The sequence below is a fragment of the Geotrypetes seraphini genome, chromosome 10 (genome assembly GCF_902459505.1).
Source record: "Geotrypetes seraphini chromosome 10, aGeoSer1.1, whole genome shotgun sequence".
Taxonomy (NCBI): domain Eukaryota; kingdom Metazoa; phylum Chordata; class Amphibia; order Gymnophiona; family Dermophiidae; genus Geotrypetes; species Geotrypetes seraphini.
In genome coordinates this window covers 117,884,141-117,907,618 of record NC_047093.1, presented here as the reverse complement: position 1 = coordinate 117,907,618, position 23,478 = coordinate 117,884,141, and the positions used below count along the sequence as shown (strand labels likewise).

The following is a 23,478-nucleotide window of genomic DNA, read 5'->3' as shown; positions in this document are numbered from 1 at the left end:
GGTTGCTTTGCTGTTCGTGACATGAGACAGACTGTTGCTACCTCCTTCCCAGTCGCTGCATTGAATCTTCAGGTAGGTTGGCAGCAGCAACAAGGGAAGCCTGATGCTGCCAGCCTGCCCTGAAAGCTGCCTCTGCAAGTCACACCTACACAGGAACAGGAAGTCACTGCAGAGAGACAACTACTGGGACAGGCTGTTGGCAGTAGGCTGCCCTCATTGCTGCTGCTGGACTGCCTGAAGATTCAAAGCAGGGTGGAGGTAGATTGGGGAGTTGGGAGAGCCAGCAAAACCCATACAGACTTCCCCCTTTTAAAAAAATGCCTGGGCACTCAGACAGTCCTCTAAAAAGAGGATATGTCCATTTTTCCCTGATATCTGGTAACCTTAACCTTTACCATACCCTCCCTGTTCTGTTCCTGCTAAGTCATCTTGTGGCTGGTTAAATAATTTTAAATATCAGCCAGATAATGTTCTCTCCCATGGCCTTCTCTGACAAGGCCACAGTGTGCACTAGTCTGGCTCTGAAAAGGTAGTACATAGGAGCACATAGCTTGTCTATGAACTAGAGTCCCAGGGTAGAAATACTGTCTTTCAGCACAGTTTAGCCCAGTTGTGGCCCTTAGTTTCAACCAGTGGCATAGCCAGACAGCCAATTTTGGGCAGGCATTTTTCTTTCTTTCCCAGCCGCTATCTTTCCCTCTCTTCCCAGCCCATGCAGCATCTTCAGGTCGCTGGCAGCAGTTCCTACATGCTGCTGGCGGGTGATCCAGAAGCCTCCCCTCCGATGTAAAATGCAAATGCATAAGAGAGATGACTTTCAGGTAAGCTGCTAGCAGAATGTAGGAACCACTGCCAGTGGTCTGTGACTGTTGGATGGGTGGGTGGGCCTGAATCCAAACTGAGCAAACTAGGCCTAACGAGGCATACCCTGTGACTATGCCCCTGGTTTCAAAAATACAATACAGAGAAAATTAAAGAATCATGGGATAGGTGGCAAAGTTCAGTTGTGGATTAGGAATTGGTTATCGGACAGAAAATAGAGGGTAGGGTTAATGGTTATTTTTCTCAATGGAAGAGAGTAAACAGTGGAGTGCCACAGCGGTCTGTACTGGGACCAATGCTATTTAACTTATTTATACATGATCTGGAAATTGGAATGATGAGTTAGGTGATTAAATTTGCAGATGACACTAAACTGTTCAAAGTTGTTGAAACATATGCGGATTGAGAAAAATTGCAGGCGGACCTTAGGAAATTGGAAGACTGGGCGTCCAAGTGGGAGATGAAATTTAATGTGGACAAATGCAAGGTGATGCACATTGAGAAGAATAACCTGAATTACAGTTACCGGATGCTAGGATCCACCTTGGGGGTTAGCGCCCAAGAAAAGGATCTAGGTATCATTGTAGACAATATGATGAAACCTTCCGCCCAATGTGTGGCGGCAGCCAAGCAAACAGGATGCTGGGAATTATTAAAAAAGGGATGGTTAACAAGACTAAGAATATCGAACTCCTGATCCAAGATGGCCGCTCGCTGCTCTAGCTGAGTAACACGCCCTTAGAATCTGTTAAAAATTTTGCAAAGAACTTTTTTGCGGCAGAAAGAAAGGTTTATCTCCCTACCTGATATGCCTAAGCGACGCGGCTGTAGCACCGCTGCTGCCTCGCATCACTCCGGAGGAGTCCCGATGGGCACAATTAAAGATATCCTATGGTGAATGCAAAATGCTCCAGTCACGTCGGTGAGCAGCCCGCAGGAAGTGCCGCGATTGGGCGAGACCATGGAAGCCTTCCAAGGGCCAGATACAACCCTTAGTCCCGATGTTCAAGCTCCACCCCCGTAGCCCCAGATAACGAGCTCGCCAAGGGATGAGGAAACCCCAGAGATAGGGCAGTTTACCAGCTTTGGAAAGCTCAGAAGGGGCACTCCATTGGGAGAGCCCAGCCAAGGAACTGGAGGCGGTTTCACCTGTGAATTTGGGAAATCTTCAGCCGGAGGAGAGGAAAGAGATTTCTGCAATTGGTGAGCACTTTTTCACTTGTCAGCAACAAATTGTTCTCAATAAACCCTCTGCAGCAAAATTACAATCTATCCCTGAAAACAGGCGTGATCCCAGAGGATTGGAAGATAGCCAATGTTACGCCCATCTTTAAAAAGGGATGAAGAGGTGACCCGGGAAACTACAGACCGGTGAGTCTGACCTCTGTTACAGGGATTTGGTGGAAGCACTGATAAAAGAAAACATCGATGAACATCTTGAAAGAAACGAACTTCTGATAACCAGCCAACAAGGTTTCTGCAAGGGGAGATCGTGCCTAACAAACTTCTTGCACTTCTTCGAAGGAATTAACAAATGGATTGACAGAGGAGATCCCATAGACATCATATATCAAGGTACCCCATAAACGCCTACTTCGGAAACTGAAGAACCATGGGGTGGAAGGAGACGTACATAGATGGATCAGAAACTGGTTGGCAGGCAGGAAACAGAGGGTAGGAGTAAAGGGTCACTACTCGGACTGGAGGAGGGTCACGAGTGGTGTCCCGCAGGGCTCGGTGCTTGGGCCGTTGCTATTTAATATATTCATAAATGATCTAGAAACAGGGACGAAGTGTGAGATAATAAAATTTGCGGATGACACCAAACTATTTAGTGGACCTCGGATTAAAGAAGACTGTGACGAATTGCAAAGGGACTTGAACAAACTAGGGGAATGGGCGACGAGATGGCAGATGAAGTTCAATGTTGAGCAATGTAAAGTATTACATGTGGGAAGCAGAAACCCGAGGTACAACTATACGATGGGAGGGATGTTATTAAATGAGAGTACCCAAGAAAGGGACTTGGGGGTAATGGTGGACATGACAATGAAGCTGACGGCACAGTGCGCAGCGGCCGCTAAGAGAGCGAATAGAATGCTAGGTATAATCAAGAAGGGTATTACTACCAGAACAAAAGAAGTTATCCTGCCGTTGTTTCGGGCGATGGTGCTTCCCATCTGGAGTATTGCATCCAATATTGGCCGCCGTACCTTAAGAAGGATATGGCGTTACTCGAGAGGGTTCAGAGGAAAACGACACATCTGATAAAAGGTATGGAAAACCTTTCATATGCTGAGAGATTGGAGAAACTAGGACTCTTTTTTCCTGGAGAAGAGGAGACTTAGAGGAGATATGATAGAGACATACAATATCATGAAGGGCACAGAGAGAGTAGAGAGGGACAGATTCTTCAAACTTTCGAAAAATAAAAGAACAAGAGGGCATTCAGAAAAATTGAAAGGGGACAGATTCAAAATGAATGCTAGGAAGTTCTTCTTTACCCAACATGTGGTGGATACCTGGAATACGCTTCCAGAGGGTATAATAGGGCAGAGTATGGTACTGGGGTTCAAGAAAGGATTGGACAATTTCCTGCTGGAAAAGGGGATAGAGGGGTATAGATAGAGGATTATTGCACAGGTCCTGGACCTGTTGGGCCGCCGCGTGAGCGGACTGCTGGGCACGATGGACCTCAGGTCTGACCCAGCGGAGGCATTGCTTATGTTCTTATGGTAGCTAACTTTGGTAAAGCCATAAATCCCCATTTTCAATATATAGAAGGGAAACTGACTGAACATATAAAGGAACTGAAAGAAGTTAGTGACTCTAAATCCAGCATTCAGAAAGCAGAACAGGATTTAATTTCCTCCAAACAAATTCAAGAGACAATAATTAAAGACAATGTTAATCTTTGGAGGAAAAATGAAATGTTGGCGAACACTGCACGGAGTAACAATTTAAGACTGATTAATTTCCCTAAAGTCACTTTGATGACTCCAAGAGAAATGATTAAAAGATATTTTCAGGAAATTCTGGGAATTTCGGATAAACATTTACCTCCACTTTCTCAAGTGCCTGCTGGTGGTCAAGGTCAACAACAGAGGTCTACTGTTCAAGAGGCAATGGACGTCTCAGCATTACTTGAATGTCAGATAAAGAAATTGTGACCCCCAGCAACATTAATAATATTTGTAGCTCTCCAACCAGATAAGGCATGGATTTTGAGTTTATTCTTTAAGAACAAACAGAAAGAATTCCTTGAACATAAAATACAGATGTTTCCCGATATATCACGTGAGACGCAGAAGCGAAGGCATGAATGTCTTTTACTTAAGCCAGGAGTGTTAGCTTTAGGGGTTTACCTTTTACTTGCGACATCCTTGCAAGTGTATTGTGTATCAACAAATAAATAAGCATGTTTTCTTTAAATCTTACCAATTAATTTCTTTCTTGTCTATATCCCGGTTGGATAAAGGAAAACCTTAAGCGCATTAGAAAGTTATGTATTTTGCTCTCAATTTAAAGCAGTGATTCTTTAAGTTTATTTCTTATTTTCTTGCTAATTGTGTAAGTTTTGGATCCAATTTGAGGACTTGAGTAAAGTTAAGCCACTGTAATTTTTATGTCCTATTATGATTTTTATTTGTTTAACAACCATTTTTATTGGATTGTTGTAGATTGTATTTGGCTTAATTTCTTTTCTGTACAAGTTTAATGCTTGAAAAGCATATGTTGAAATCTATAAATAAATAAATAAAAAAAACTAAGAATGTCATAATGCCCCTGTATCACTCCATGGTGCGACCTCATTTGGAGTATTGTGTTCAATTCTGGTCTGCTTATCTCTAAAAAGATATAGTGGCACTAGAAAAGGTTCAAAGAAGAGTGACCAAGATGGTAAAGGGGATGGAATTCCTATCGTATGAGGAAAGACTAAAATGGTTAGGGCTCTTCAGCTTGGAAAAGAGAGGTCTACAAAATCCTGAGTGGAGTAGAACGGGTACAAGTGGATCGATTTTTCGCTCTGTCAAAAATTACAAAGACTAGGGGATACTTGATGAAGTTACAGGGAAATACTCTTAAAACCAATAGGAAGAAATTTTTTTCACTCAGAGAATAATTAAGCTCTGGAATGCATTGCCAGAGGATGTGGTAAGAGCAGATAGCGTAGCTGGTTTTAAGAAAGGTTTGGACAAGTTCCTGGAGGAAATGTCCATAGTCTGTTATTGAGAAAGACATGGGGGAAGCCACTGCTTACCCTGTATTGGTAGCATGGAATATTGCTACACCATGGGTTTTGGCCAGGTACTAGTGACCTGGTTTGGCCACCGTGAGAATGACCTACTGGACTTGATGGACCATTGGTCTGATCCAGTAAGGCTATTCTTATATTCTTATGATTCCAAGATAAATTTTGCCTACCTAATTAGAGCTTCTGCAGCTTGCATTTCTAAGATGGAAGCATTGGGTGGAATGCTTCTCCTCTATCCTCTAAACCTGATTGATCTGTGCTGAGTGGGGTTTAGCCAGACTTGACCACATTCTCCCTATTCTGCTCCTGTTAAATTATATTTTCTTTGTTCTGTGGCTCGCTTTGTAAACTTTGAACGGGACTGTCCCGTTTTTAGATCCCCTGTCCCATTGTTGGGGTACTGTGCATGGGAACAATGGGACAGGCAATGGCGAAGCCTGGGCTCTTTCACTGCTTCCCCACTGCTGACGCAGCAACAGGGCAAGGCCAGGCGAGTGTAGCGACTGCACAATGGCCAGCCCAGAAATCTCCTCCCCATTGGAGAGGAAGTTCCAGGCCAGCCAGGCAGCGATTGGCTGGCCTGGAACTTCCTCTCCAACGTTGGATTTGATGTAGGGGGAAGGCTTCTGGGCCAGCTGTTGTGCAGTTGCAGCACTCGCCTCGCCTGGTCCTGTTGCTGCGTCGGAGTCGGCGGTGGGGAAGCAGGAAGAAATTATCAGCGGTGCCAGTGGCATTGGGGGGAGGAAGGGAGAGAGAAAGAAAGAAAGAAAAAGTTGCTTGGGGGGCAGGGAGAGAGAAAGAAAGACTGAAAGAAAGAAAAGGGGGCAGGGAGAAAGAAAGAAAAAGGATGCAGTTAGAAGGAAGTGTAACTAGAGACTCACCAGACAACAAAAGTAGGAAAAAAAGATTTTATTTTCAATTTAGTGATCAAAATGTGTTAGTTTTGAGAATTTATATCTGCTGTCTATATTTTGTACTATATTTGTCTATTTGTCTTTTTTTTTTTGAAAAATATTTTTATTGAATTTTGAAAAATACAAAGACCATCAAAAGGAACACATCTACAAACCAGTAAAATACAAATATCAGCAACAAATACTCTTTAACAGAATTTTGTTACCAAAATAATAAGATATATGAGCAAATTGAGAAAAGAAATCAGGCATAAAAAGAGGGAAAAATAAACATTTGTCAATTAAGAAACATGAGTGAGGTTTACCTGTACATAATGATCTAAATAAACCCAGGGTGAACGACAGTGGGGTACTGATGAGAAAGAGTCTCTTTAGGAGCAGCAGTTTGTTCATATCTTTGTCTATTTTTCTATAGTTGTTACTAAGATGACATTGCATATTTTAAAGTCATCTGTCTTGACCTCTTTGATAAAACCCCAAATATAAATGATAATTAACATTTTATCTGCACAGAGTGTGCTTTGTGTTGTTGTTTTTTTTCATTTTATAGTTACCATTATGAATAAATATGATATTGTGTGTACATGAAAAATGAATGGATGAATTAGGGGTGGGGCTAAGGTAGGATTGGGGGCGGGACTAAAAAATCAGTAGATGTCCTGTTTTGATGAAAAAAATAAATGGTCATGTTAACCATACCATACCATACTGTTTCTTATACCTAGTGTTACCAGATGTCCGGGAAAACCAGAACATGTCTGGATGCCTGGATCGACTGCCCAAAATCTGGCAGTTTGTCTGGGTTATGGAGAGCCCTGACAAGCTCTGGCCACAAGTCATTCCAGTATGCAGATATATCTGCACATGCTTTAGACCCTCCAGACAGCCCAGAGGTCAAGGAGGAAGAAACAAGGCTTTGTGGGGGTGGATCTAGGGGCAGAACAGGGTTTTAGTGACAGTAAATCTGGTAACCCTACTTATACCCACAATTATCAGCAAGGAATCATTGTGGCGTCCACAAGATTAATAGGCATTTGATATACCGCCCTATCTTGGAGAGGTTCAGGACAATGTACAAAAATTGACTGACTCAGTAAATGCTGAGAAATATCATTATTGTACAAAACAAAATACCATAAATATGTATAATGATTAGAAAAACACTGAAATTCATGTTGGTTAATGGGTGTGGCATACAGCAGTGAAAGAGTTAAGGGCATGATAGCTAGGAGGGAAAAAAAAACAACATCCTCTGTGGTGTCCCCTTTCCCATGGTGGCCTAAGCATGTACTTATTTTGCTTAATGGTTAATCCAGGGCGGAGACACTAATTTCTTAAAGATTCCCATAGTGAAATAAAATTTTTGATTTGCTGACAAATTAGATGTGTTGCATAAGTGTGTAAGACAATTTAGTTGCAACCTCGGGGTGATCTTTGATTCTTCTCTCTCTTCTGCTCAGATCCAACAAACCACTAAAACCTGTTGCTTCCTCCTTGAAGGGGCATATACTTCTTGGAAGTCTATTCCATTCCTGCTTGTGTAACATATAAAACACTGCTGAAACAGTTTGTATTTGCCAAGAAACAACAAGGTCTTTTCTTTTTGTGTTCTGAGCTCTGTGTCTTACAATCTGTTCTGTAGCAGACTTGGTTTGCCAAGGTCATATCCTCTTCACGTTATGAACCCCACATTCCTGCTAGACCTTAGACAAAAGACAGTATTATCCCACTAAACCCCCCCTCCCCCCTTATGTTTACTACTGCGTTCTAGCTGCTTTTATGTATCCTGTTACCAAATATGGTCTTTCCTACAGTCATATGCTGAAAAAACTGACCCATGTAAAATGCTATAAATATGTATGCAGCATTCATAATAAATGGATATCTCTTTGGATATGCAAACAGTTTGCATAAGCGTCTATTCTTTCTAAAAAGAGGTTATTCCCAGATTCAGCTGGATTGGGACCAGAACCGGACCACGTCCGTTTCACTCCTCTATAATATTACTAAAATCTGACCTCTCCTTTCTGAACACACTACTTAAACCCTTAGTCAAACTCAGACTACTGCAACGTATTTCTCTCAGGTCTCCCGCCATCCATCTCTCACCCCTTCAATCTGTTCAAAATGCTGCTACATGACTCATATTCTGTGAGAGCCGCTATTCTCACATTACCCTTCTCCTCAAGTCACATCATTGGCTCCCCATCCATTTCCAAATAGAGTTCAAACTTTTCTTACTGACTTACAAGTGCATTCACTTTGTAGCTCCCAATATTTTCTCACACTTATCTTCCCCTATGCTCCCTCCCCCCCCCCCCCCCGTGAACTCTGTTTGTCGGGCAAGTCCCTCTTTTCTGTACCCTTCTCCTCCACTGCCTACTCCAGACTCTGCCCCTTCTTTTTTGCCACGCCGTATGCCTGGTAGAAGCAGCATAAATCACTACGTCATGCTCCATCTCTAGCAGTATTCAAATCCAAGTTAAAAGCCCACTTTTTAAAAACAGCTTTCAACTCTTAAATCTCATTCATTGCTGTCAGATACTTATACCCATTGTATCATTTCCTCTACCAGAATCTCCCCAACCCTGAAATGTCCTGTCTGTCTGCCCAAATTAGATTGTAAGCTCTTCTGAACAGGGATCATCTATTGAATGTTAAATGTACAGTGCTATAGAAATGATAATTAGCAGTAGTAGAAGAGTGTTTTAAATTTTTTTGGGAATCTATTACAGAATGTTTCCATCTTCATGTCAGTATGCACATCCATCTCAGAAATGTTATTGAAATAGAAATGCACCAAACACTGCAAAATAACAGAAAATTCCTTAACACTATCCTTATTGAATTTATTGCTAAAATATACCAATGTGCTCATTCTACACAGAATAGAAAATGTTAAGGACCTAGTGTTCCTGCATACTATGAATACCATTGTTCTTTTCTCACTGAACATTTTGAGCCATCATTAAATTTGTGGGTGTCATTTTGTCCCTGAAGTTCCATATAAACAAATTATAAAAAATGTTATCAATCTAAATGTACAAGGCAATTTCTTTTTTACTTTTGATAAATGGGCTTTCATAGAGCATATGTTTATCCTGTTAACCGTTGTGAGTCCTTCATGAGAACAGAAATCATACCTTGAGTTGTACACATGTGATAATATTTATGTATTGCAGTGATGTGGATGCATGATTATGTGAATGGCAATTCTGTAACTCTGTGTGAAAATGAAGGTTTAATTGACACTTGTGTGAGCACTTTAGACACCATGCTCTACATAAGAACAAAATAATGGTCATACTGGGACTGATTGAAGGTCCATCAAGCCCAGTATTATGTTTCCAACAGTGGCCAACCCAGACTCCAAGTATCTAGCTAGATCCCAAGAAGGTCCCCAGGTGCAGACCATAATGGAGTGCTCCCAGGTTCAGTGTCATGGTATGGGAACTTCACTGCTCTGCCAGTATCAGGCCTGCCGCTGGTCTGACCCAGCAGTATCAATTCTTATGTTCTTAACTGTGTGTGGGGGGGGGAGGAGGGGGGGGCAAAGGCTTAAATTGCTTTGAATATTGGGCCCATATATTTTTCTCTTTGGTCCTTAAGGTGTTACTTGCCTGTTCTTACTTGTTTCATGAATCTTTAGTATTGGATAATTATACCAAGTGGGCTTTTACAAGCTGGCAAAAAGATTGCTATGCAGTTCCAATTTTGTGAAATGTTGTTAGTACTTTAATAACTCCAGTATGTGCTCAGTAGTGAACCAGGTATAATTGGTTAATAGTTCATGTTGAAATTGTAATTGGAAAACTTAATAAAAAGTGTTGAAATAATAATAAAGAAACCCACCTTTATAACCCCAGCTTGTTTTATTGGTGCTAATCAGTTAAAACCTGAAATTATGTTAGGCCTAAATATAATACCTTTATAACCAATTCATGCACATTACAATACCTCAGTCTGATCTCAATATCTACCGTATTTTCACGTAGATAACGCGCACCCGTGTAAAACGCGCACACGGGTATAGCATACGGGGAACACAAATTTATGTAATAAAATGTTAATATAGCGCGCACACGCGTATACCGCGCATGCTAAAATCTCCTCCCTCCTACTCCGAACCGGCATCCTCCCCCCCCCGCTCGCGTCACCCCCCCTCCCCCTCTGATCCGAGATAATCTGATCCGGCATTCCCCCTGAGAACCGGCATCCACCCCTCCTCCCCCGCGATCCTACATCCCCACAGCACCGCAAATACAACTCTTACCTGATTGGGCACCGGCACCAGCACCAATGCACAGCTTGTGCCAGTGCCAGTGCCAGTGCCCAAAGATCCTCCCTCGTTGGTTTGGTTTGGGCTGGGCTGGGCTGGGCCGGGCGGTGCAAGAGAGATCCTCCTTCTTCCTCTGCCGGGCTGGACTAGGCTTTGAGTATTTGAGCATGCTCAAAGCCTTTTGGTCTCGCTCTCTCCGGATCAGAATGTAAAAAAAAATTTGTAAAACGCGCTCACACGTATAACACGCATGGTTATACACGGTTTGTAAAATTGTGTATAACGCGCACGTTATATGCGTGAAAATACAGTAAATGATTTATATTGCCTGTGAAGTGGAAGGACATCTATTCAGTCCAGCATAAAAATTATTGCTCCAATCACTAGGCAGTAGCAAGATAGCTAAGAGCAGAAATTGCTCAATCCTTTTGTTTTTAATTTCTATGATGTGAACTGAATTTTGCATAATTAAATCACAGCTGTTTTGATGTATTTGTGTTTGATATCAGTTCAGAGTACATTAACAAAGAGCAGTCTGGTTATTCTGCTTTTCACTCTTGATTTCATTGATTGAGTGACCTTGATGCTTCATCTCATGATCCACTTGCAGTTTACTTGGCCACAGCTGTGGTTTAGCAGCTCATTTAGCCACATTTGCACACAATTAGCAATAACAGGAATAATGGGATGGCAGACGAGGTTATACGAGGGGCCGCTGAAAAGTTCTGAGTCTAATCAAGAAGAGAATGATGTGGAGCCATGAAATCTACAAATTATTCCATACTTTTGACACTTTTCGGTGATATGAAATGAAAAATGTCAAGAAAAGTATGGAATAACTTGTAAGTTTAATGGCTTCACGTCATTCTCTTCTTGGTTGAGCTGAGAACTTTTCAGCGGTCCCTTATACACAGGCATTCATTTCTGCAAGCCAGAAACAGCTAAATCGGGAGCAGAATTTTATCTTCTATGTATGAGAATAGGAAGGTTTTAAGAGCGGATTTACGTAAATCTGACCAAGGAAGTTTTAAGACAGAAAGATGCCAGGAGTGTGTTCCATAAGGTGGGTGCAGTCACTGAAGTATTGCTTGATGGGTTATATTGTAAGTGATGTGCCAAGTGATGTGCTTGATGGGTTATATTGTAAGTGATATTGGTATGACTAATATTCTATTGGCTGGAACAGAGTGTTTGAGTTGGGGTATAAGGAATGCCAGGGTATGCTCTAGAATGATTTTGAAGATGAACAGAAGAAGTTTGTATGTCACCCTGAACGTGATTGGTAGTCAGTGAGCAGATTTTAAAAGTGGAGTGACATGGTCATATCTTTTGGCTCTTGAAATAATCTTCACTGAGGTGTTCTGTATTAATTGCAGCTTACAAAGATCTTTCTGTCTGATTCCCTGATACAAAGTTTTACAGTAGTCTAAATGGGTGGTGATAAGGGAGTGAATCAGTATGTTGAGATGAGTAGTGATGAAATAGAAGGGATCATATGAAGTTTCTAAAAGCATTTTTTTAACTGAGCTTGTTATGCATAAACTAGGTCCAGCACCTCTTCCCCTGTTTTCCTCTTCCCTCAGGGTCTCTCTCTCCTTCCTCTGCTTCCCTTCTCCTTTGCTCCAGGTATGTTTCTCTCTCTCTATCCCCCCCCCCCCCTGTTTCCTCTCCCCTCCCCTGATCTCGCCGGCCCTGTGCGGACCGGCAGAAATTTTCTGCGGACCGGCGGTTGAAGAACTGTGCTGTAGGCAATTGCTTCCTGGAACAACTTGTCAAGGAAAATACTAGAGGAAATGCAATTCTGGACTTAATTCTAAATGGCCTATGAGGACCAGCACAAGATGTAGAAGTAGAAGGGACGCTGGGAAGCAGTGATCACAATATGATCCGCTTTGATCTGGACGAAGGGGAGAAACATCGGTCCAAAACGACAGCCACAGCACTGAGCTTCCAAAAAGGGAATTACGAAGGGATGAGACTCATGGTAGGGAAGAAGATCAAGAAGAGGATAAGCACTGTAAAAACACTAGAGCAAGCTTGGTCCCTTTTTAAGGACACAGTCACCGAGGCACAAAATATATATATACTGTATATCAACAAGGGATCCAAGAGGAAAAAGAACAAAGAACCGGCGTGGCTCACTGTAGAGGTGAAGGAAGCGATCAGAGACAAGAAAACTTCATTTAAGGAATGGAAAAGGTCAAAAACGGATGAAAACTGGAACAAGCACAAACAACATCAACACAGGTGCCATAAGGTGGTAAAAGGGGCCAAAAGAGACTACGAGGAAAAAATAGCCAAGGAGGGAAGAACTTCAAGCCGTTCTTTCGATATATTAAGGGGAAACGGCCCGTAAAGGATGTGGTGGGACCTTTGGATGACCATGAAATAAAGGGAGCACTAAAGGAGGACAAAGCAATTGCTGATAAACAACACATTTTTTGCATCTGTATTTACCGAAGAAGATGTACACAGCATACCAGAACCCATCAGGCTATATGCTGGAAACAAAGACATAAGGCTGACAGGATTGACGGTCAGTCTAGAGGAGGTATGTAGGCAGATTGATAGGCTTAAGAGCGATAAATCCCGGGACCGGATGGCATCCATCCGAGGGTCATCAAGGAACTGAAAGGGACCATAGATGAACTGCTTCAACTAATAGCCAATCTGTCGATCAAATCGGGAAAGATTCCAAAAGACTGGAAGGTAGCAAATGTTACACCGATCTTCAAGAAAGGTTTGAGGGGAGATCCGGGGAACTACAGACCGGTGAGTCTGACCTCTGTACCGGGAAAGATGGTAGAGTCACTGATAAAGGACAGCATCATTGATCACCTTGACAGAAACGGGCTGATGAGGACCAGTCAGCACGGTTTTAGCAAAGGCAGATCGTATTTGACGAACTTGCTGCACTTCTTTCAGGGAGTAAACAGACAGATAGACAAGGGTGATCCAGTCGACATTGTATATCTGGATTTTCAGAAGGCGTTCGACAAGGTTCCGCATGAACGACTACTTCGGAAAATTGCAAGCCATGGAATTGAGTGTGAAATACTCACGTGGATTAAAAACTGGCTGGAGCATAGGAAACAGAGAGTGGGGGTAAATGGACAATACTCGGAATGGAAGAGCGTCACCAGTGGGGTGCCGCAGGGCTCGGTGCTTGGACCCGTGCTCTTTAACATCTTTATAAATGATCTGGACATAGGTACGACGAGCGAGGTGATTAAATATGCGGATGATACGAAGTTATTCAGAGTAGTTAAGACGCAGGGGGATTGCGAAGATCTGCAACGTGACATAATCAAGCTTGAGGAATGGGCATCGACCTGGCAGATGAGGTTCAACATGGATAAGTGTAAAGTGATGCATGTCGGTAACAAAAATCTCATGCACGAATACAGGATGTCCGGGGCGGTACTTGGAGAGACCTCCCAGGAAAGAGACTTGAGAGTTCTGATCGACAAGTCGATGAAGCAGTCCACACAATGTGCTGCGTCAGCAAAAAGGGCAAACAGAATGCTAGGAATGATAAAGAAGGGGATCACGAACAGATCAGAGAAGGTTATCATGCTGCTGTACCGGGCCATGGTACGCCCTCACCTGGAGTACTGCGTCCAGCACTGGTCGCCGTACCTGAAGAAGGACACGGTACTACTCGAAAGGGTCCAGAGAAGAGCGACTAAGATGGATAAGGGGCTGGAGGAGCTGCCATACAGCGAAAGATTAGAGAAACTGGGCCTCTTCTCTCTCGAACAGAGGAGATTGAGAGGGGACATGATCGAAACATTCAAGGTACTGAAGGGGATAGACTTAGTAGATAAGGACAGGTTGTTCACCCTCTCCAAAGTAGGGAGAACAAGAGGACACTCTCTAAAGTTGAAAGGGGATAGATTCCGTACAAAGTAAGGAAGTTCTTCTTCACCCAGAGAGTGGTAGAAAACTGGAACGCCCTTCCAGAGGCTGTTATAGGGGAAAACACCCTCCAAGGATTCAAGACAAAGTTAGACAAGTTTCTGTTGAACAAGAATGTGCGCTGGTAGGGCTAGTCTCAGTTAGGGTGCTGGTCTTAGACCAGAGGGCCGCCACGTGAGCGGACTGGGCATGATGGACCACTGGTCTGACTCAGCAGTGGCAATTCTTATGTTCTTATGAGGTTGAAAAGAGTGCTACAGTGATTATTGGACTTAGCTATTTTGCATCCATAATAGGTTTTTCTCGCTTTCCTAAGTTTAAGGTTTTTTTTTTTTTTTTTTTTAATTGCAGATCTCCAGTTTAATTTATCTGTATCCGAATGGGATTTTTTTTCCATTTTTTTTCTAACTTCCTACAATTTTGTTTTAAGGCTCTATGAGAGGGTAGGACCATGGTGCATTCCGGGCATAGGAGATTGTTTTGGTAATAACTGGCGCCAAAGATTGATAGGCGTATTCTGTAATGGATCTCCAATTATGCCAGCTATCATCATAGTGTGCTCCCTAGGAGAGCCAGAGAGAGAATCTAAAATTTGAGACCAAAAATACTCAGGACAGATTTTCTTTCTAAAAGTGATAGTTTTTTTCTGCAAAAATTGAGTCAGAATATGGGACATATAAATTGGAAGTGAGAATTCGCCAAAAAAATGGTTAATCCAAGGAACTTGCTGCCAACAAACGATATCAACAGAAGTTTGTTGAATAGTATGATCTAAGAAAGTAACAATATCTAATGTGTGACCTTTTTCATGGATAGGGGTAGTAGATGGTACAGAAATTCCCAATGACTGAAGAAAAGAAAGGAAATCAGAGACATCCTTATTCTTAATATTGTCAAGATGCAAATTTAAGTCTCCTATCACCAAAAGTCTATGAAATTTAATTGAGGCATTTGCAATCTTATCAGAAATAAAGATAGATGACCTAATCCAAGGGGTAGGGAGACGATATAGAAGGAGATTACCCAATGGATGTGTAGAAAACTCATCCTTAATAGATGCAAGTAAAAACACCAAGTCTGGGTTGCAAACCTTTTCAAGCAATTGAACATTAAAAAATGATTTAAAAATTAAAGCAAGTCCACCACCCCTTTTATTATTTCTAAAAGAGAATAAACCCCTAAAACTCTGGGGACAAATATCATTTTGGGTAAATATGTCATCCTGAGAAATCCAAGATTCAGTAATGCATATTAAACCTGGATCTAAGTCAGTTAGTAAGTCTTTGATGATCTGCTGTTTATTACAAACAGATCTAGCACAGTGGCGTACCAAGGGGGGGGGGCGTGGGGGGCGGTCCGCCCCGGGTGCCAAGCCCTGAGGGGGTGCTCCTGGTCCAGTCCGGTTCCCCACCCCCTGCGCCGGGTGTCGCGTCTGGAAACAGCCTGCAGCAAGATCGCGATGCCAGCGATCTTTGCCTGCTTCGGCTGTTTCCTCCGCCACGGTCCCGCTCCTCCTCTGACGTCAGAGGAGGGGCGGGACCGCGGCGGAGGAAACAGCCGAAGCAAGCAAAGATCGCTGGCATCGCGCGATCTTGCTGCAGGCTGTTTCCCCAGGGAAATGAAGCGGGGAGGCCGGGGGAATAAGCAGTGCTTCGTGGTGGTGGTGGGGCCGAGCGGTCCTTCGAGGTGGGGGTGGGCAGCAGGCCTTCAGGGTGGGGTGGGCAGGCAGACCTTGTGGAGGGGGGGGAGACAGGCCTTCAGGGGGACAGGCAGGCCTTCGGGGGGTGACAGGCCATCAGGGGGGGGTGCAGGCCTTAGGGGGGGACAGGCCTTCCAGGGAGGGCACAGGCCTTCAAGGGGGGATGGGCCTTCAAGGGGGGGACAGGCAGGCAGGCCTTCAAGGGGGGGACAGGCCTTCAAGGGGGGTGTAGGCCTTCGGGGGGGGTGCAGGCCTTCAAGGGGGGGCAGGCCTTTGAGAGGAGTGTAGGCCTTTGAGGGGGGTGTAGGCCTTTGGGGGGGGTGCAGGCCATCAAGGGGGGGAACAGGCCTTCAAGGGGAACAGGCAGGCAGGCCTTCAAGGGGGTGTAGGCCTTCGGGGGGGATGCAGGCCTTCGGTGGGGATGCAGGCCTTCAAGGGGGGGACAGGCCTTCAGGGGGACAGGCCTTTAAGGGGAACAGGCAGGCAGGCCTTCAAGGGGGGGACAGGCCTTCGGGGGGGTGCAGGCCTTCAGGGGAGGTGCAGGCCTTCAAGGGGGGGACAGGCCTTCAGGGGGGGCAGGCCTTCAAGGGGAGCAGGCAGGCAGGCCTTCAAGGGGGGACAGGCCTTCAGGGGAAGGGGGGCCCTGGTGTAGAAGTACACGGAGGGAAGGGGGAGGGGTTCAAAGAGACGTGCATATGCCGGACTTTGGGTGGAAAGAAATAATGGGTCTGAAAATAGAGGAGAGAGAGAGAGATGATGGACATGGGTTTTAGGGAGGGAAGGAACAGAAAGGGAGAGAAGTTGGACACAAGGGATGGTGTGGAGCGGGGTAGAGATACTGGTTAGGAGGGTAGTTGGGAAAAGAAAGGGAGAGATGGTGGACCCAGGGTTGTTGGAAAAGGAGGGAGAGCTGCTAGATAAAAGGGTAGTTAAGAAAAGGTGCATCTGTGGAGGGAGACAAAAAAAGGAAAGATGCCAGACATCCGGGGGAGGGAAGGGAAACGAAAGGGGAGGACAGAGATGGCAGATGGATGGTTAGCACAGAAAAAGAAGAAAGAAGGAGACCCTGGCAAGCAAGTTATCAGAAGACAACCAGAGCCTTGGACCAGCAAGATTTGAAAAATAACCAGACAACAAAAAGGTAGAAAAACTAATTTTATTTTCTGTTTTGTGATTACAATATGTCAGATTTGAAATGTGTATCCTGCCAGAGCTGGTGTTAGACCGCAAACGTGAGCTAGGATTTAACAGAGAGAAGAAAAGTCCTTTTGTTTCTTTATTTTATTTACACCACAGCACCAGTGTGGTTAGGAGAAGCCAAAGGGGAGTGAAAAAGCTATCAAATAAACCCACCAGGATGTTTGAAAAAAACACCCAATTGGTGTTGTGTGGTACGTGCTGTGTGGTACATGGCACAAGGACACTCTTCAAGCATTCATCCAATGCAAATCTGGCATAAATTAAGGGTAAAAGAACCTATGGACTCTATTGCTGCCAGTTTTGAGGCAAAACAAGGTGATTTGAAGGTTCTGGGGAACTCAGAATAAAAAAAGGGAAATCCAAGATGGCCACTGCAACAGCATTTTAGCACCAAAACCAGCTAGAAAATTACTAACTAAAAGTTAACCCCCCCCCAAAAAAAAAAAAAAACAAAACCTGGATTTTAGTGGTGGGGAACCCTGTAGGAAGTGGCAGAAATCTTTAAACACAGAATTTTCAGGCACCTCCCCCGCCCCCCCCCCCCCCCCCCCCCCCCCCCCCCCCCGATTTTGCTTATGAGCTGTAATAGCCTTACTCACTGTGACATGAGTTCTGAAGGTGATGCAACCTGCCTCAGCTCTAAGTAGTAGCTGGATCTGGGGAAACAAACTATGCCTCATTTAGCCAGTCCTCAAATGCTGAGAACTTCAGGCTGCCAGTTGGACTAAGGTTGGACTGGCCCTCAACCCCCGTGAAACTACGCACATGAAGGGGGGAGGTGAAATCACAGCCGGCTTTCCCTCTGATGTCAGTTCCTCAGGAAGTGATGTCAGTGGGAGAGTGAGGTTGGTGTAAGCAGCAAGTTGGAGATGCTACTTATGCCATGAGTGGCGTTAATGGATAGGAGACGCTAGGGTGTGGCATGGATAATGTGCAAGGTAAATGCAAGACACCTACTTTTCATATGATTCTGGGTAAATCTAGTTAGTAATGGTCAATCCAAGGAACTTGTTCTTATGTTAGACAGGGTGACACCCAATTAAAAGCCTATGAAAAGTTAGGTACAAAGATATAATAATAATAATTTATTCTTGTATACCGCCAAAGCCATAATAGTTTGAGGCAGTTTACAATGAGAAGTACTGGATAATCAGTGAAAAAATACAATACAAATAATCAAAAATACATACAAGATAAAAAGATTAAAGATTAAAAACAGTGAATCAGGTTACAAATTGATCAAACAACTGTGTTTTTACTAATTTTCTAAAAGTAAAATAAGATGGAGCACGCATAATATTACCCAACCAGTCATTCAGTTTATCTGCCCGAAATGCAAGAGTTCTATCCAGAAATCTTTTAAAGCGACAAGCATTTACTGTTGGGTAAGCAAACATATGGATTCTGCATGTAGGCCTGTTAAAATGGTCTAGAAAAAAATGAGAGACCAGGTACACAAGAGCCATATCAAATATTGATTTAAAACAGATACAGGAAAATTTAAACAAAACTCTTGCCTCCATCGGTAACCAATTCAGGTTTTGATAATATTGAGTAATATGTTCCCATTTTTTCAAACCAAAAATCAGCCGAGCCAGAAAAACACTAGGGATTAATAGTAAGAATGGTCATAATAATATTCAGTATTTATGTGAATTGCTGGATTAAGCAAGATCATAAGGGAAATTAGGTATATGTATATATAACACATTTATTAATCTTTCTCTCTCTCTCTCTCTCTCTCTGTTCAGTATTCTTTGTTTCTTTGTCTAAAACATTTGCTTCCCACTTAAAAGCCTGGTTTTGGGGGTTCTTTGTCTGGACTGCCATGCCAAAGGGAATAAGAGAAACTCATGGCTTGAGTGGTAGCAGATGCTCCTGGCATTCCATTGCTGGGTAGAGAAGAAAGCCTAAATTTCTTAAATATGCTCTAAAGCAGTGTTCTTCAACCTTTTTACACCTATGGACCGGCGGGAAAAATAATTATTTTGTGGACCAGCAAACTATTAGGACTAAAATTTTTAAAAAAACGTTTCTGCCCTGTTTCCGCAAACTCTGTCCTCGCAAATCATCTGATCCCATCCACACAAGCCTCAGTTATGATTTTATATTGAATGCATTTTATTCAAGTATAAAAAGAAGCAATATTATGTACAATTGTCATTTTATAAATACAAATAATACAGAACAAGGATCAACAAAACCCTGTCTCCCCTCCCCTTCACATATATCCCCTCTACTATCATGAAAACTGAATAAGTCAAATTATTACAGAATGCTACACAGAAATATCATGCTAACAGAATACCGCAGGAATAGGGTTAGGGGAGTGCAACTAGGGTAACTGCCTCCTGGTCAGAGAGAGCCTTAAGCCACTGCATGGACCTTGCAGTCCCCAATTATGTATAACACCAGCTCTAGCAGGATATATATTTCAAATCTGATATATTCTAATCACAAAATAGAAATACAATTATTTTTTTCTACCTTTTGTTGTCTCTGGTTTCTGCTTTCATCTTCTTTTCACTTTCTTCCTTCCAGCGTCTGCCCTCTCTGTCTCTTTAATCCAGCATCTGCCCCTTCCAACCACTGTCTTATCTCTCCCCCTTCCATATGGTATCTGTCTTCTTTCTATGCCCCTCTCTCCTTTCCATTCAGCCTGTGTCTCCTCTCTCCTTTTTACATGATTCATTCCAGCTTCACTGCTCTCTTCATTTTTATCTCTTCTACACCAGATCTAGCATCTTTGTCCCTGTCTATTTCTTTGCTGACCCCCTTCCCATCTCTCTACTTTCTCATTCCTGTCTCTCCCCTTCCCCTCCTCTAATCTCCCTGCCAGCTGTTTCCTTCCATTTTCCTTCTCCCTTCCCTCCTCCCCCTGTCCATCAGTAACTCTCTTCCCTTCCCTTTACCTCCTCCCCTCCCAGCAGCATCTCTCCTTCTCCTTCCCTCCAGGTCCTGTAGCAGCTGTCCCTTTTTTCCCTTGTCCAGCAGCTTCCTAGACTCCTTTCCCTCCTCCCTTCCCAGCAGCATTTCTCCTCCTTTCTTCTAGGTCCAGTAGCAGCTGTCCCTTTTTTTCGCTTGCCCAGCAGCTTCCCAGACTCCTTTCCCTCCTCCCCTCCCAGCAGCATCTCTCCTTCTCCTTCCCTCCAGGTCCAGTAGCAGCTGTCCCTTTTTTTCCCTTGCCCAGCAGCTTCCCAGACTCCTTTCCCTCCTCCCCTCCCAGCTGCATCTCTCCTTCTCCTTCCCTCCAGGTCCAGTAGCAGCTGTACCTTTTTTTCCCTTTCCCAGCAGCTTCCCAGCCTCCAACAGTGGCTTTCTCCCCTCCCAGCAGCTGTCGGTACTTACCAGTGCAGCAATTCAGGAAGGCAGCCTTGGGTCCTTTGATGGGTCGCGCCGCCTCTAAGGAAAGAGGAAGTTGCATCATCAGAGGCAGCCACAACTCAGCAAAAGCCCCAAGGCTGCCTTCCTGAATCGCTGCGCTGGTAAGTACCGATAGCTGCTGGGAGGGGAGAAAGCCACTGTTGGAGGCTCTCCATGATCTCCTCAACCCTGTGCGGACTTCAGCTCGTCAATCTCACCGGCCCTGCGTGGATCACCAGGAATTTTCTGTGGACTGGCACCTGTCCACGGACCAACGGTTGAAGAACAGTGCTCTACAGAAGTATTGAATATGAATGAAATATGAATAAAATATGACATGTGGCGTGTGAGTGAATGTTTAGGATCCCAAAATGTGTGTGAGAATGTGTGATTATGTGAGTAAATTTTGGGTGTGTCTTTACATATGAAATGTGCATATAAAATTACTATAAAATTTTAGGTTTTGAAACTTCCAGAGGCAACATATGGAAATGGTTAAGTTAAAGCCAGGGACATTGTTACTATGGAAATGCCAGTCTTTGAGAGACCCAGGATATAGCAATGTTACTTACCATAACAGTTGTTATCCAGGGACAGCAGGCAGCTATTCTCACTAGTGGGTGATGTCATCCGACAGAGCCCCGATACGGACGTCTCACAAACATGTCTTGCTTGAAGAAACTTAGAAGTTTCGAGATGCCCGCACCGCGCATGCGCCAGTGCCTTCCCGCCCGATGGTCCGGGCGTGTCTCCTCAGTTCAGGTAGCTAGCAGAGAAGCCAACCCAGGGGAGGTGGGTGGGACATGAGAATAGCTGCCTGCTATCCCTGGATAACAACTGTTACGGTAAGTAACATTGCTTTATCCCAGGACAAGCAGGCAGGTATTCTCACTAGTGGGTGACCTCCAAGCTAACCTCAATGGGATGGTGGGAGAGTTGGCAACTTAGGAGAATAAATTTTGTAACACTGTTTGGCCAAACTGTCCATCCCTTCTGGAGAAAGTATCCAGACAATAATGAGAGGTGAATGTATGAACCGAGGACCAAGTGGCAGCCTTACAAATCTCCTCAATCGGTGTCGATTGGAGGAAGGCTACAGAGGCTGCCATCGCTCTGACCCTATGGGCTGTGACCTTACAGGGAAGGGGTAATCCAGCCTGGGCATAGCAGAAAGAGATACAAGCCGCCAACCAGTTGGAGATGGTGCGCTTCGAGACAGGGCGTCCCAACTTGTTTGGATCAAAGGAGACGAATAGTTGAGGAGCAGTTCTGTGTGGTTTGGTGCGATCCAGGTAGAAAGCCAAAGCACGTTTACAGTCCAGAGTGTGAAGAGCTGATTCTCCAGGATGAGAATGAGGCTTTGGGAAAAACACTGGAAGTACAATGGATTGGTTGAGATGAAATTCAGAAACCACTTTAGGCAGGAATTTAGGATGAGTGCGGAGGACCACCTTGTCATGATGGAATAATGTGAAAGGCGGGTCCGCCACCAAGGCCTGAAGCTCACTGACCCTGCGAGCAGAAGTGAGGGCCACTAGGAAAACCACTTTCCAAGTGAGAAACTTGAGGGGAGCCTTGTTGAGAGGCTCAAAAGGAGGTTTCATAAGTCGAGAAAGGACAACATTGAGATCCCAAACCACTGGAGGCGGTTTGAGAGGAGGATTGACATGAAAAAGACCTTGCATAAATCTGGAAACCACAGGATGAGCAGAGAGAGGTTTCCCCTTTAGAGGCTGATGGAAAGCCGCAATCGCACTCAGGTGGACTCGTATAGAGGTTGACTTGAGACCAGACTGAGACAGGTGTAGAAGATAGTCCAATACAGAGGATAGAGATGCTCGCCGAGGCTCCGTAGAGTTGGACATACACCATGAAGAAAATCTAGTCCATTTTTGGGAGTAGCATTGACGAGTAGCAGGCTTCCTGGAAGCCTCCAAGACATCCCTCACCGCCTGGGAAACTGGTGAGGGGTTATGTTGAGAGGAACCAAGCTGTCAGGTGGAGAGAGTGCAGGTTGGGATGAAGCAGTGATCCTTGATGTTGAGTAAGCAGTGAAGGAAACACTGGAAGAAGGACCGGCTCCCTGCTGCTGAGTTGAAGTAGAAGGGAGAACCAAGGTTGCCTGGGCCACCGAGGAGCTATCAGAATCATGGTGGCATGGTCGGCCTTCAGCTTGACCAGAGTCTTTTGAACGAGAGGAAATGGAGGAAACGCATACAGAAAGCGATTCCCCCAATCCAGCAGGAAGGCATCTGCCTCGAGGCGATGAGGAGTGTAAATCCTGGAGCAAAACTGAGGCAGCTTGAAGTTGTGGGGAGCCGCAAAGAGGTCTATCTGAGGTGTCCCCCACTGTGCAAAGATCTGATGAAGGGGGTTGGAATGGAGAGTCCATTCGTGAGGCTGGAGTAGACGACTCAAGTTGTCTGCCAAGACATTGTCCTTCCCCTGAATGTAGACAGCCTTGAGGAAGGCATTGTGGCGAACCAATCCCAGACTTTGAGAGCTTCCTGGCAGAGGGAGGCCGAGCCCGTGCCCCCCTGCTTGTTGACATAATTCATGGCGACCTGATTGTCTGTGCGAATGAGGACCACCATGTCATGAAGCAGATGTTGAAACGCTTGAAGAGCATTGAAGATGGCTCTGAGCTCCAGAAGATTGATTTGATGGAGTCGGTCCGCACTGGTCCAGAATCCCTGAGTGCGAAGACCATCCAGATGTGCCCCCCAGGCATAGGTCGAGGAATCGGTCGTGAGAACCTTCTAGTGGGGAGGAGTGTGAAACAGCAAACCTCCGGATAGATTCAAAGAGGTCATCCACCAAAGTAGAGACTGCCGAAGAGCAGGAGTGACGAGGACGTGTCGAGACAATGGATCTGACACCTGAGTCCATTGAGATGCCAGGGTCCACTGCGGGATTCTGAGATGGAGTCTGGCAAACGGCGTCACATGAACTGTAGAGGCCATGTGCCCCAGGAGGACCATCATGTGTCTCGCTGAGATGGACTGGCGAGAAGACACAGACTGGCAGA

General features: G+C 44.5%; 1 protein-coding gene across 1 annotated transcript in view; it reads right to left on the bottom strand.

The window, feature by feature from the left end:
* The window catches only part of LOC117368550 (potassium channel subfamily T member 2-like), a 437,966-nt gene that overhangs the window by 266,885 nt on the left and 147,603 nt on the right, over window positions 1-23,478 (bottom strand). The gene's annotated exons all lie outside the window — the stretch shown is intronic.